This window comes from Lissotriton vulgaris, chromosome 3_1 (assembly GCF_964263255.1).
Source record: "Lissotriton vulgaris chromosome 3_1, aLisVul1.2, whole genome shotgun sequence".
Lineage (NCBI taxonomy): Eukaryota > Metazoa > Chordata > Amphibia > Caudata > Salamandridae > Lissotriton > Lissotriton vulgaris.
In genome coordinates this window covers 2,116,373,831-2,116,387,318 of record NC_141689.1, presented here as the reverse complement: position 1 = coordinate 2,116,387,318, position 13,488 = coordinate 2,116,373,831, and positions in this window count along the sequence as shown.

Sequence of the window (13,488 nt, the reverse complement as noted above, 5' to 3'; positions counted from 1 at the left end):
CGGCGTGCCTCAGTAAGCTTCCCCCCCATGCTGCCGCCCTCTGCGCCAAATATTCCTCAACGCAGGCTACCGGGCACATGGGCGATCCGGGAATCCGGCGGACTACTACACAATCGCCGTTTGCTCCTTGATCGGTCTTGGACCTGGCAAACGAGACTACCATTGTTTCTCCTGTAATGCGGATGTGCTCTCGGCACAGTCCCCCCCGTATCCTGCTTATTCTTTGCTACCAGCTCGCTTACCCTCATAGCCCCATGGAATGCTAATGAAAAAGCGGCTCTAAACAGTACTGTCTCATATTGAGATGAACATGTTGCAGGGAGTACTGACATCAACAGGGCCAACCTTTCCAGACCTATCGGGTGCCTGTCGTCCACTCTGCGACCCTCAAGGCGTTGCCACCCTCGCAGCGCCTTCTGAACCACAAAAGACGCTGTGGGGTCCTGGAGACCATGAGCTCGTGCCATGAAAGAAATAGCGGCCCGGTGCCTTTGTGCCGTGGCTACTGATTTGCCTGCCTGACGTAAGGATAACAGAAACTTCAGGACATACTCCTCTTGGCCCCATAGCTCCCCCCCAGCAGAACCCAAAAAGGACCAATAGGAACGGAACGCCCCTTCGTATGCCTTCCTTGTTCTGGGAGCTAGACTCTCTCCCACGAGGTCTTGTAGTCCGGGGCACCGAGAGACCAGAGAGCTTCGGGAAAAGGTGCCGCCACCGGATCCGCTGAGGGTAGGAAACCCCAGAAGGCCTGCATACGGGAACGAGAAAGCGCATCAGCTGCCTGATTTAACACCCCTGGCACATGTTTTGCCCTAAAGTGGACGTTTAGCCTCATACACAGTAAAACAATTTCCTTCAGCAATCTCAAGATCCATCTGCAGCGGGCAGCCTGACTATTGATACACTCAACAACGGTCATATTATCAGACCAGAACACCACAGCGCGGTCACGAAATCCCTCGGGCCATGTTTTCAAGGCCACCAGAATAGGGAAAAGCTCAAGAAATCCTATGTTACTTGTGAGCCCATTCTCATGCCACCATGCCGGCCAGGTTTGTGCTGACCAGTGATTACCAAAAATGGCGCCAAATCCAACACTCCCTGCTGAGTCTGTCCACAATCCCAACTCCTCCGAGGAGACCCCGGGTTTGCTCCACACGACCCGACCGTTGAAATCCGCCAGAAATGCCAATCATATGAGCATGTCCTGCCGGACCTCAGCCGAGAGCCTTGTGCGGTGGTGGCCTTCCTTAAGGCCGACCATGGCCTGCGCAATCGAGCGGGAAAATGGGCACGCCATTGGGATCACTCTCAGGGCAAAATTCAGTTGACCCACGACCTGCTGTAACTGATGTAATCTCACTTTGGTCGCGCTAATACATGCTTTAAGCGATGCTTCGAATTTCGCCACCTTTTCCTTGTTATAAGCGGAAGCACCCCTCTTCGGAATCGAGCTCTATTCCAAGAAACTCGAGCGAAGTAGACGGCCCCACTGTCTTACCGGGTGCCAATGGCACGCCAAAGCGCCTCATGAGATCACAAAATTCATTCAAAGCTCGTGCACACTCTAAGTCCCCAGCTACCCCCAGGAACAGAAAATCATCAAGATAATGCATCGCATGAGTAAACCCAGTTATTCTTGTGAATGCCCATTGCAAAAAACAACTGAATCCTTCAAAATAAGCACAAGAGATGGAGCAACCCATTGGCATACATTTATCCATGTAATAGCGACCCTGAAACATGAAACCAAGGAGACGCTGATCGTCTGGGTGTACCGGGAGCAACCGGAACGCTGACTCGATATCTGATTTAGCCATCAGCGCCCCGGGCCCCAGGCGATTCAAAATGGCGACGGCCTCATCGAAAGATGCGTACCGCACCGAACAAACTCCCGGGTCAATCGCATCGTTCACCGAAAGACCCCTTGGAGCTGACAAATTATGTATCAGCCTGAATTCACCCGGATCTTTTTTGGGGACTACCCCGAGGGGTGAACAAACAAAATTAGCAACTGGCGGGTTATCATATGGTCCGGCAACCCGACCTCGGGCCACCTCTTTACCAATCTTTGCTTGCACCACCGCCGCATTCTGCTGCACCAATAGTTGATTCTTACATTGTGCTTCACCCTGAAAATCCCCCGCCGGGATGCGGAAACCATATGAGAAACCATCTCGCAACACCCCAGCGGAGATATGATCTGGGTATTCGTTTAGCCAAGGGATCATTGCCATGATATCAACCGGGGTCGGTAGCGGCGCCCCCTGGATCATTTCAGACCTGTTTGGCGCTACCCCTACTCCCCGTATCACTAGTCTTGGCTCTGCACGTATTCTCCGGATGGGAGGACTGGCCACACCCCGAACATTCGTGCCTGAATTTACAAGAACCCTGAGGCCTAGTACATTTGCCCCTGTTAAAGCTCCAGCAGACCCCTTTTTTCCCTGTGCTGCCGCTAGTCCTTGAGTTCCGGTCATTGCTGGAACTTGCTCTAAAGGGCGTCCCTGACGAATGGCGGGAATACCCGGCCATCTCACCCCCCAATGCTGGTGACTTCCCCAGTTCCATATTTTGCCATGAAATGGAGTCAAAACAATCCCATGTCAGGGATGAATCATGTTCCTTGGATTTACGAAATATATTATCATAGGCAAACCATTGATTTCCTTCATACGTTTCATAAAAACCCATGATACGTGTCTGATACACAGCCAATTCCCCCAACAAATCGGGCCTACGTTCCCCCATAATTGCAGTGAACATTCCGAACGCTCTGCCCCAATTGCCTATTGATTCATCGACTCTAAAACCGGCCATCCTGGCTCGCCACACACTTGGATGCAGAAACTCTTTCTGGTTTTTTACATGCTCGATTTCGTAGTGATCGGTCAACAAGGAAAATATGTTTATATATTTATCTGCCCATATCCTCTCCTTTACCTCCTTCGGGATATGCTGCACAATTTTTTCCCTCCTCGAAGGTACCGATCCCTCCCCAACCATTGGCAATGGCTTACCTGAAGCTGCCGCTGTAACTGTCGACCCCGCCGTACCAACGCCTGATCCTGGTTCACCCACGGGCGCCTGCGGGGAAACAAAAGGACAAGGTGGTTTTGCGGCCTCCCGTGATTGCCGCAACTGCCTCATTAATTGCTTGGCCTCCTCGGCCGTGTCTCCTGGAGCAATGGAACCCACGCTGTTACTACCCAACCATGCCGCCAGCTGGGCGGCCAACTCCGGGGGCATGTCCCCCTCGTTCACCGGGGTAACCACCACAGGGATCGGCTGCCCCTCGACGGGAACCGGCACAGGAGCCTCCACCGGTCTGGGAGGGCTCGCCGGGGGAGCCTCCGGAACTGGGACCTCGTCTTCATTTGCCCTGTTCCTGGCCCTCTTTCTTCTCCCGGCAGGGACCGCCCCTGGGATGGTTCTCTTTGGTCGTCCTGTACCATCCCTGGCGGCCATTTTCCTCTTCATCTCCGCCATGACTTTCATCAGCATACGGAGCATTTGGTCGGTGCTAACTTTCTTTGCGACCCTTTTGCCCGGCATTCTCCTCACGTATAAGGTGTCATGCACGCACCTGTTATGTCTCGGAAGTGCCCTGGATCCACGCTGCTATTCACCCTGCTTTCCCCTCGTCACCCTCCGGGTGCCAGGAAGTAACACTAACACCCAAAAAGTAACTAAGAGGAACACAGGGGAACAAAACAAGGGTAGGAGGGGGAGGAAAAGACAGACACTCCACAGTCTTCGTCCACGCTGGGGTATATGGTGTCTTCTGTATGACACTGCAAGAATATATAAGAAACAATCATGAGAAGAAACCCCTCCCTGTGTCTTCCCTGTAATGATATGTACTGTGTGTCTTAATGTACCTTAGGGACAGTGTAATGCCCCACGAATCCAAAGGAATACAAATGAAACGACAGGAACTCTAGAGGAAGCTGGAACGGACTGTGTACGAAATGTCTGTACCTTTAAATCACAACAACACTTATTACATGTCTGTTTTCCCCACATTAACCAAATCAAACTACTTAGCGGAAAGTGCACAAACACTCACCCTGCACACCTTCAAGGTGCGCCTCAATATATACGAATTACTCTCCACAGAGGGGTCTGACAACACACGTTGCTATGTGCATGAAACATAAAAGTAAACCTCCAAATCCTTGAGGCAACAACCCGGAATCAACTTAAAGATACCACCGCACACCGCGGTAAACAGAATTCAAAGGGATAAAGCAAAACAAAGAAACTCTTCCAGAAGCAAGCCGCTACACGGAAGAACGAAGGCACCTACGAGTACTTGCACGCCAACCTTCTCCTAGCTCCTCGGACGCCGAAGTGAACCCGGAACGGGAATGACACACTCTAACTGAACGCGAAGCACTTCCTGTAGGTCGGGGCGGGCTTATCACTCGAATACTACTCAGTAGCGCATGCGTGGTGCTAACGCATGCGCACATGTGTCTCTGACGCTTCTTGCCAATCATGCCAACCAATAATAACCTGTCTGAACAGCGGAACGTACTCTAACCTGCCTTGCCGATCGTACTGCAGGCATGACATAAGGAAGGTCCTGGACAAGACTTGCAGCGCTAGAAGAGAAAAAAGAGAAATTACAAATTTCAAAAATTGGCTCTTCGTTCCGTCTCGAGCTCACGTGCAATGCGGGGGTGCAGCTTCAGAGCACAGGAACAAGAGGATGCTTCCTTGGCTTGTCGCTCCTTTTATCCTTCGTCGGGCGGGCGTAGACCCTCCTCCAATCCGCCCCCCGGGCGTGGCTGGCGGTGTTGGTGTCTAGGACAACCCCTTCTTGGGCGGGAAGAGGCGCGCCCCAGCTACGCCGCTTCGGGCATACCAGCCGGGACACGCCTCCCGCCCAAAATGGTTTCCCGGGGAGATCGGGGTACTCCACCATACGTTCGGGGGGACCGAGTGGTCGCCCCTTTCCATTTAGTTTGGATGCTTTGATCGCATCATATTTGCGGGCAAACGTGAAGATTCTGCCTTCGTTATAATCATTCTTATCACGCTGAAACTTGAATGCTTTGCGTTTCCTGATCACATCCTCTTCTTTCTGCACTCGTTGTTCCATAGTTTCCCTGTATTTTTTACATTCCTGCGTGATATTGGCATCCTCCTCACACATATTTGCTATTGCTGCTTCAAGTGCATCAATCTCCGCTTGGATCTTGGTTCTGTCACTTTCTGCATAACGCACAAGCATTGTGACTAACCGGCGAGATGAATCAAGGCTCCATTCGGCCCAATATTTCAACAGCGCTGGGTCCATATACTCATAGCTCGGGGCTAACATGACTCTTAGCCCACGTGGTATCCGGTTGACCTCTAAGTATCGACTGAGGGAGCGGTGCTCCCACCACTTAGACTGCTCTCGTTTTAGCAATTTTTCTAAAGTTTTAAATTTGTCTCGGAGATTATCCCCGCCGGTGGCGCCAGTCTCTTCCGTAGCGGTAGCTGTAAACCCCCCAGCCGGGGAATCATCGAACGCTTCTAAAGCGGCAACCTCTCTCCCTTTGCGTGCGCCCCCTGCCATGGCGTATGCTTAATTTTGAACAATTGTCGTACTCACTCAGTACGGGGGCTGCTGCAGTAATCGCTGCCCGTCCTCCGACTGCGCACAACTCCTCCACTGGAAACGTTCTTTTTGGCTCGCTGCTGGAACGCGGACGTCACAGATTGAGACAGCCGTCCCAAAAGGCATCCGTCAGAATCCGACAGCAAACAATTGTCCCAGACGTCCAGGGGCCGAGACAGTAACTCCCCAACGGGAGAAAGCAAAGACTTCCGGTTGAGCGGAGGTCACGGTTTCCTGCTGCTCGGCCACTTGCGAAGGAGGGATCTTCCAAACGCCGGAGAAACACTCAACCGGCTCGAAATGTTTCACCACTTGCGCTCCTGCTGCTTCGCCAGCTCTCAATCATCAGCCAACTTTCAACAAGAACACGGAAGACCCAGAGTGCAGGTGAGTTTTTTATTTTATCGCACACCACGGCAGGATAACGTTTCGCCCTACACAGAGGGCTTGGTCACATGGCGCACTGAAAAAAGTTGCGTGAATTTAAAGTGCTAGTGCAGTAACAGCGTCCTCACTGATTGGTTGTAACTTAATTAATCAAATTAACAACACCATTGTGAACACAATTTATGTATACGTGCAAAAAGGGCAAAATATGGCAGTTATATGCTAATGCATGACAATTCCTGTATATATATATATATACATATATATATATATATATATATATATATATATATTCCTCGTGTTTCTCGAGCATTCCTAGCCTCCTAGCGAGAGTTGCATCGTTGAGGGGACTCCTCGAGTTGAGTCTTGATTAAATAACAAAAGATGACGACGCCGTGTGCAATTTAGCAATATTTACTTGCTGCCGCTACCAAATGCGTTTCAACTGCCCCGCAGTCTTGTTCACTGGTAAACAAACTTTGCAACCGCGGCCATTTAAAGTGCATAACGTGTACAACATTAAAACTACATCCATCATTGTCGTGAAAATAAACTCGTAGTTTTCTCATTCAATACAATGAGTACACACAATAAGAAATCCTTCAAGTTATTGCCAACAAATAAATCATGGGACCTTTGTTTAAAATAAATAAGCTTGGGCGAATTTTGCGAATCTGGCGTTCGCGAATTTGCGTATTTGCGAACTCGCAATTCGCAAAATCCGCGAATTCTTGCAAATTTGCAGATTTTTTTTGTGTGTTCGCAAGGGTTTCTGCCAGTTCGCGAGGGTTTGGTACCAGTTCGCAATTGCGAACTTACTTGTCGGCTCGCAACGGTCACGACTATGTTGTTTCTACGTCTGGTTCATCATCACAGGTTCCCAGCACCCTCTTTTTCACCACTGCCACCCTCTGTTTCACCCATGCCACCCTCTGTTACATCAATGCCACCCTCTGGTTCATCATCACTGTAGATTATGGGGGGGAAAAGCAAGCACACCTGCCCTGCTTCAACTGACATGAATTAATTTGGGCTTAGTTTATTAATGTGTCACTGTTTTAAAATTTCAGGTCTGGCACCTGCTTCCTTATCAGTAATTTGCTTTCTGTTGCAGTGCAATTTTTTTTCCAGGACCTTTGTGGCCTACTTGTAGCTATTCTATGAGCCTGCTGTGAGGGTCAGAGCAGGGTCATACAATTGTTGTAACTAGCAACTGAACTCTGGAGGGGCCCCAGTCAGGAAGCACTACAGGGAATGGTTACTAATGATAAGTTTGAACTCTTGCACCTGCTGAGTGCTTTCAGTTTTGCAAAACTCGTTTTTCTGCGATTTCGCGGGATTCGCGGGGCACGAACTTGCACGAGATCGGATTCGGAAGCCGCGAATTCGTGCGAATATGTGAATTGTTTTTTTGCGGCGTGTTAGTTCGCATGGTGTTGTGCGTTTTAGCGAGCCGCTTGTAGCGCAAGGTGCGAAGTTACCCTCGCGGTCGTTCAAGGGCGCGGCCCTCTTGTTTGCATGACGTATTTCCGTTTCCGGGCGCGAAGTGTAATCTCGCAAAGTGTGCGGCTCGCTAGTACAATTTTGCGGGTGTTCGCGAGGAAAATCTCGCGCGAACTTACCCGCGCGGTCGTGAACGGGCGCGGCCATCTTGTTTCTCATTCATTGCTATGGTTCTGGGCATGCTTTTGGTATCCTCTCTGTATCTCTGCCATCGTTTGCTTGTTTGAAGTTTTTTTTGATCTATTTTACTTATTATCTATCTCTCTATTTTTCTTGCTCTCTATTTTTGTGTTTTCTGCTACTTTTGGTTAATTTTAAACTACTTTTTTTCAACTCTTTACTTTTCTTCTCTTCCCTATTCTATTTTCTGTATTATTTAGCTTCCTTTCTGCCCAGACCATGGTGAAGGGAGCCGGGAAGCATCCAGAGAAGGGGAAGGGTCCCGCACCCCGTGCCCGGCTCCCGTGCGGGCGTTTGAGGGGGCAGCAGGTCGTACCCCGGGAGATCTTCAGTCCGGAGGAGGTGGCCGCACTAATTTTTTATGTTCAGCGCCGCCTCCCCAGGACCATCATGGCAGGCGGCAGGATCGGTAGCGGGTACGGGATCCGGGAGCGCCGGAAGAGGTGGGAGAAGGTGTGCCGGGCCATGTACCACCACTCTCGGGTCCGGCGCACCTACAACCAGGCCACCCACCGCTGGACGGATGTCCTGGACTGTGAACGCGTTCTGCTCAACCTGCTTGGCCTTGAGATCCCCGGGCTTGGTGAGTAGTAGTAGCTATTTCTTTACTACTCTGTTTTCTCCTGCTCTGTGTGTTATTATATTGCAATTTTTTGTTTTTTACCAAGAGCAATAATGCTGCTCATTACATTGTAGGTAAATTATATTTCAAAATCTTCTGTGCATTTCAGGTGCACTGCTCTCCTTCTCAGTAGTGTTGCTACTATGCTTATTTGTTTTCGATTTTGTGTTCATTTTATTGGCCTGTGAAATTATGTATGAGTGTAGTTTAAAGAACTGCGTAATGCTAGACACTAAGGTTCAGATTTTTAATTACCGGCGCATTCCAGCAAAGTAGCATGGATGCGCCAGTAATTGTGCGCCACGCCACCATCACCCATGGTGCGCTGTATTTACAATGCGGCGCACCATGGGCCCAAAACGTCACCAAAGCGTTACGCTTCTGTGCCGTAAAGGCAGCGCATTGCTGGAGTTGCGTTGCAACGATGGCGCAGCTCCATCAATGCTCTGGGGTGCCCTATCTCCCCAATGCTGCATCAAGCCGTACGTCTGCTTCAAGCAGGCGCAGGGTTTGAGTCACGTATCATTGTCCTTAAAGTGACTGATTGAAATCTTGTAGATTTCCCTCAGTCACTTTTAGGATGCGTTCCTGCGCAGGAACGCCCTTCCTTGCGCCGGAACGCCCCCTGATGGCGCAGGGCTTTACAACGTGATGCATCTCCCATATGCGTCACGTTGTTAATATACGCCGCACCATTGCGCCTCTTTTGTTCTGCCGCTGCGTCACAAAAGTCACGTAACAATGGAGCAAAAGAGCCGCAAGGGGCTTCTAAATCAGCCCCTACAGACTCAAGTCCAGTCCTTCCTTTGTACACATAGCGATAAGAAGAAATAGTGGTGGTGGAGTGATAGTTTGAGTATTTTAATGACAGGTTAATGTAGTAGGAAACTTTAGTGTTGTCGCTGATCTGCAATCACGATGGACTTTGTCTGTCACTCGCGTGCTGCGGACTGCTGCCTGCCAATCCTAGGCAAACGTTTTTATTTATTTATTTTTAACATTTATAGAGCGCGACGAATACCCTAAGGCGTCTCGGCGCTAAACAGATCATATGTTACTTAATTGTGCGGATGAACTCATTGATTGAACAGCCATGTCTTTACAAGTTTTCTAAACCGGAGGAGTGAAGGGCTAGTCTTGATGTGTTGAGGAAGGGTGTTCCATAGTTTAGGAGCAGCCACTAGAAAACGGCGGTCGCCCCAGGACACCGACTTCGACCGTGGAATGACTAATTGGTGCAGAGCAGAGGATCGGAGATGTCTGCGGGGAATATAAAGTTTCAGTTGATCCTTCAAAGAGTAAGGTCCTTGGTTGTTGAGTGCCTTATAAACTAAACATAAGGACTTGAACTTTATTTTATTTTTGATGGTGAGCCAGTGATATTGTCTTATAGTTTCTGAAATGGATTGAAATTGGCTATTCCAGAAAGCAAGCGTGCCGCCGCAATCTGTATGGACTGAAGCCTATTTATGACCCTAGCCTGAGCATCAAGGAAAAGTTCATTACAATAGTCTAATGAAGACAGGACTAAGGAGCAAACCAGTGTTTTGATTAATCTCTCCGGAAGAAAGGGGCTAATCTTCCTGATCATTTTTAGTTTGTAGTGGGCCGTTGTCGCAACTTTATTTGCATGGTCCATGAAGCTGAGACCTTCGTCGAATATGACTCCCAGGTTCCTGACCTTTGAAGTTGGAATGGGCAGTGTACCAAAGGCCGGTGGCCACCAGCATGAAGGCCATTCTGGGAGAAGAGATCCAAAGATGACTACCTCAGTCTTTTCTGAGTTAAGTTTAAGACAATTTGTAGCCATCCATGCTCCTATTTCGGTCAATCCATTTTTGAAGTTTTGGGCAACCTGTCCTCCATCACCCTTAATAGCCAGTACCAGCTGCGTGTCATCCGCATAAGATGTTAGGCTCATCCCATGTGCTCTGATAACATTGGCAAGGTCCGACACATAGATATTAAATAGTGTCGGACTGAGGGATGAGCCTTGGGGGACACCGCATGGCAGCGTGAGTGGAGCCAATTGGAACGGGCCAAGGGTGACCGCTTGAGTTCTCTCCGCGAGAAAGGAGGCGAGCAGGTATTTGGCAGAGTGACTAACGCCTAGCCTTCCGACACGATCGACTAGTATGTTATGGTCGACCGTGTCGAAGGTTGCTGATAAATCCAGCAAAAATAGGATTGCCGTCCCACCTTGATCCCGTATGGCCCTAACATCATCAGCTGCCTTGATAAGGGCGGTTTCAGTCCTGTGATATCTCCGAAAGCCATACTGGGAATCGTCCAACAGTCGGTGTTTCTCAATGTAATCTGGGAGTTGGGAATTCATTGCCTTTTCGGCCACTTTGGCTAAAAACGGTAGACTCGCGATGGGCCTATAGTTTTTAAGTTCGTTTTTATCTAGGCAAGGTTTTTTTAGTAGGGGTTTCAATAAAGTTTTCTTTAACGAATTCGGGTAATTCCCTGAGGACAGGATGGAGTTGCAGACTTGTGTCAGCATTGGTATGATGGAGTCCAGGACTGGTGGTAAAACTGAAAAAGGGCAAGGGTCTAGGGCAGAGCCTGTTTTAATTGTTGAGACTATGCTTTTTATGTGGTCCTCTGTCAGTTTCTGAAAACTAGTAAAAGCAGAAGTCGGATGTGGGCCAGATGGAGCCATGTTCGTCGTAGATGGTTTGGATGCGAAAACTTGAAAAATATCGTCCAGCTTGGTGAAGAAGAATTTCGCCAAGGCCTCACATAGTGCTTGTGAAGGAGGGGGAATAAGGTCGGGGGAGTTTCCTGCCAATGTCTTGGTAATTTCATATAGACGCTTACTAGAATTTTTAGCATGATCAATTTGGCATTATAAAATAATTTTTTAGCATTAATGATCATGGATTTATAAAGTGCCAGAGCATCTTTGTAGGCTTTCTTGCTTGCGATGTCGTAGTTTTTTCTCCAACACCTTTCCAGGTTCCTATTGATTTGTTTTTGCTTTCTTAGCTCGTCGGAGTACCATGGAGCAGTGGGTTTTGATCTGTTCCTGGATAAAGTTTTAATGGGGACGGTGTTCTCGGTTGCTTGGACAAGCCAGGTATTGAATTGTTGTGTAGCCTCGTAAGGGTCGGTGGGCACCACTGGACATGTATTGTCCAACTGAGTTTTCAGCTCTGTTAGATTTATATTCTTCCAATCTTTAAAGGGAGCATGGTCTATTGTGGCAAGTTTCTTATTTTGGAAGGAGTTGGTAGTGATTTTACCAAATATGGCATAGTGGTCGGTCCACGGCATTGGAAGAATGTCCGTTATTTGGAGACCGTCCACATTAGAGAATATGGCGTCTAGAGTGTGGCCTGCTATGTGTGTAGCCGTGGCGACTAATTGTTTCAATCCCAGTGTTTCCATGTCCGATATAAGGGTGGCTGTGTCAGTTTGGTCAACCTGGTCTAAGTGAAAATTAAGATCGCCTAAAACAGTTAGTGTGTTTTCTGTAGCTAAAGTTTCCAGCATTGTAGTAAAATTGGCGAGAAAACCAATTTTTGTCCCTGGAGGGCGGTAAACCAGAACTCCCTTGAAATTGAAGAGGAAGCAAAGCTTTATTCTAAACTGTAGTGCTTCACAGAAGGTGGAAGGGATTGGAGTGGTTCTGACGGTGAAGCGGTCTCTGGCTATAATAGCTAGACCGCCTCCTTTTTTCCTTGCTCTGTCTTGCCGATAGGCTTTGTAACCGCTAGGTACCGCGGTGACCAAGTCTGGTTCTGATGACTCGTTGGTCCAAGTTTCGGTGACAAAAAGAATATCGAGCTTGTTATCAACGATGAGATCAGCTACTTCCTGGCTATGTTTGCATAATGAGCGGGCGTTAATGAGTGCTATTAAAAATGATTGGTCTTTAATAGTGGTCAACAGCTTAGGATGGGCGATAGATGCCTGTAGAGGGACAGAATAGCTGCAATGTGGGCAGGTCACACTGAGGTCGTGTGAGGGATCTAGTCGTGGGCAGTTTAAATCGGACGATGGTCTGATTCTAATAGGGTCGTACGCGAATACGAGATGCCGTAGGTGCTGTACAATCGGCCAGGGGATATGGCCCTCAGCCCGGTCCCGGCGCGGACGGGTGCAGACGGGCTTGCCTTTGGCACGCCTTCGGCGCGCCCGCTGCGCGGGCGGGATGGTCTAGTGCATTTATCCATGGGGAAGAGGGAGGAGGGTGGGAGGGTCCAACCACTACACCGCCACCCTTACCTCGCTCAAGATGGCTGCTGAGGTGGGTGGAGTGATGTGTCAGCGCGTGAAACACAGCACTGTGGACTAGAGGAGCATATGTGGAACCTCGAGGTGACGCTACTCTCGCGCCGAGGTGAGAGCAGTAATTTTTAAAACTGGCTGGTTAAAATATCTACAATTTTTAAAAGATGCTGTTTGTAAATCAAAGCGTAAATCAGTGCACAAGGTTTGGCAAAGAGCCCCCGGCTTCCGCCTCAGGGGAGAAAGTGAAAACAAATGATTTTGCGAGCAAAAGAACTCTCCGCCCCTTAAGTAATCTGGGAGGGCGGGAGGGTCCAACCACTACACCGCCACCCTTACCTCGCTCAAGATGGCTGCTGAGGTGGGTGGAGTGATGTGTCAGTGCGTGAAACACAGCGCTGTGGACTAGAGGAGCATATGTGGAACCTCGAGGCGATGCTACTCTCGCGCCGAGGTGAGAGCAGTAATTTTTAAAACTGGCTGGTTAAAATATCTACAATTTTTAAAAGACGCTGTTTGTAAATCAAAGCGTAAATCAGTGCACAAGGTTTGGCAAAAAGCCCCCGGCTTCCGCCTCAGGGGAGAAAGTGAAAACAAATGATTTTGCGAGCAAAAGAACTCTCCGCCCCTTAAGTAATCTGGGAGGGCGGGAGGGTCCAACCACTACACCGCCACCCTTACCTCGCTCAAGATGGCTGCTGAGGTGGGTGGAGTGATGTGTCAGCGCGTGAATCACAGCGCTGTGGACTAGAGGAGCATATGTGGAACCTCGAGGCGACGCTACTCTCACGCCGAGGTGAGAGCAGTAATTTTTAAAACTGGCTGGTTAAAATATCTACAATTTTTAAAAGACGCTTTTTGTAAATCAAAGCGTAAATCAGTGCACAAGGTTTGGCAAAGCGTAAATCAGTGCACAAGGTTTGGCAAAGAGCCCCCGGCTTCCGCC